A 1,437-nucleotide genomic window follows, 5' to 3' on the forward strand; every position below is an offset into this window, starting at 1 on the left:
AGTGGGGAGCACGCACCGGCGCCAGGGCTGGCCCGGCAGGCAGGAAGGGCGAGGCGCCGGAGCAATGATGCAACCGGAGCCGCCGGGGGGAGAAATGAAACGCGCAGCACAAAGCAGTACAGTGCCGCGGGCTGTGCGCTGCCTACCCGGGAGACCCTTGCACGGAGAGGCAGTACTCAGAACCAGGCAGGGCAATGCACCGAGCTCCGCCACCCGCAGCCCGCCACAAGAGACGAGCAGCTCGGAGCCGGGCAGCCAGGGCTCAGTAGAGCGTTGCAGACCCCGGGCGCAGGGCATGTACCTTGCAACTTTGGTCTCGTCTTCGGCTCCAAGCGGATGGCGCGAGCGAGCCGTGCGCCGACCGGTGGCGCGGTAAACAGCTGCAGCGGGGTAAACGTGCCCCCCTCCCTGCCCGCCCGCAGGAGGAACGGCACCTCCCCCAGTCATGCAATCACCCCCAAACCGCGGCGCGGGGGAGGGGCGCCTCTCTATCGGTGCTGGCTGTCGCCGCTGCAGGCAGGCGCTGGAGGAAGCGGCTTGCAGCGGCAGGAGGCTGCAGCGGGCGAACGCAAGAGGTCCCTTCAGGCTTTAAGCCAAACATCTGGAGCCTGCCGGACTGGAGGCAGCTGCCGTGGGGGGGAGCTGTTACCAGGCAGGCACAGCACACGAATGGGCTGTGCCGCCGCAGTGCGCCCCTGGGTCGCAAGCCGGCGGATTTGGGTCGAGCATACTCTGCATTAGCCTCGCCGGACGGGGGGCCCTGCCTGAGCAGTCCCCCATTAGCGCCGCTGGAAGGGGGCAGAGGGAAAATGGCAGGGGCGGCAGATGGGCTGCGTTTGCTCAGGTAGACAAAACGCCCTGGGCCGTGGAAGGACAGGCTGGCGCAGGGAGGCTGAGCAAGGAGGCGATGGAGTGGCTGCAGGAGCTGGAAGCGGGGGAGGGGAGATGGAGAGTCAAGGGGAGGGAAGTCATCCGCCATAAGGTGAGCAGGTTGTAGTTGTAGCCCGAGGAGGACAAAAGCAGTACAGTGGTTGAGTTCCGGGCTGGTTGATCCCAGCAGCTCCTGGCCAGGCAGTGCTGTTGCAGGCACGGGAGCAGCTGATGGCTGAAATGATGCAACAACCTTCCAAACAGCCTTGGCTGAAGAGGCGCCTCAGGCTTGCCAGCTCTTGAAATTTTAACAACCCCAGCTCCAGGAATCATGATGCTGCAGGAGAGCTCAGCTTCCATTTACAGCTAGTGAGTTTCTAGCCTTCCTGCTTTTAGAGAAAAGTTTGAGATGTGAAGCAAGTGCACCCTAAAAGCTCAAAAGCAAGAAAGTAGATTAAAAGGAGCTCAGGTTTTGTAAGATCATTTTAAAACAAATCTCATAATTTTTGGGAGCCAGACTCTTTTATGAAGATTTGTGGAGTTGGCAATAATGAACATCTTACAACA

Source organism: Carettochelys insculpta, chromosome 1, assembly GCF_033958435.1.
Source record: "Carettochelys insculpta isolate YL-2023 chromosome 1, ASM3395843v1, whole genome shotgun sequence".
Taxonomy (NCBI): domain Eukaryota; kingdom Metazoa; phylum Chordata; order Testudines; family Carettochelyidae; genus Carettochelys; species Carettochelys insculpta.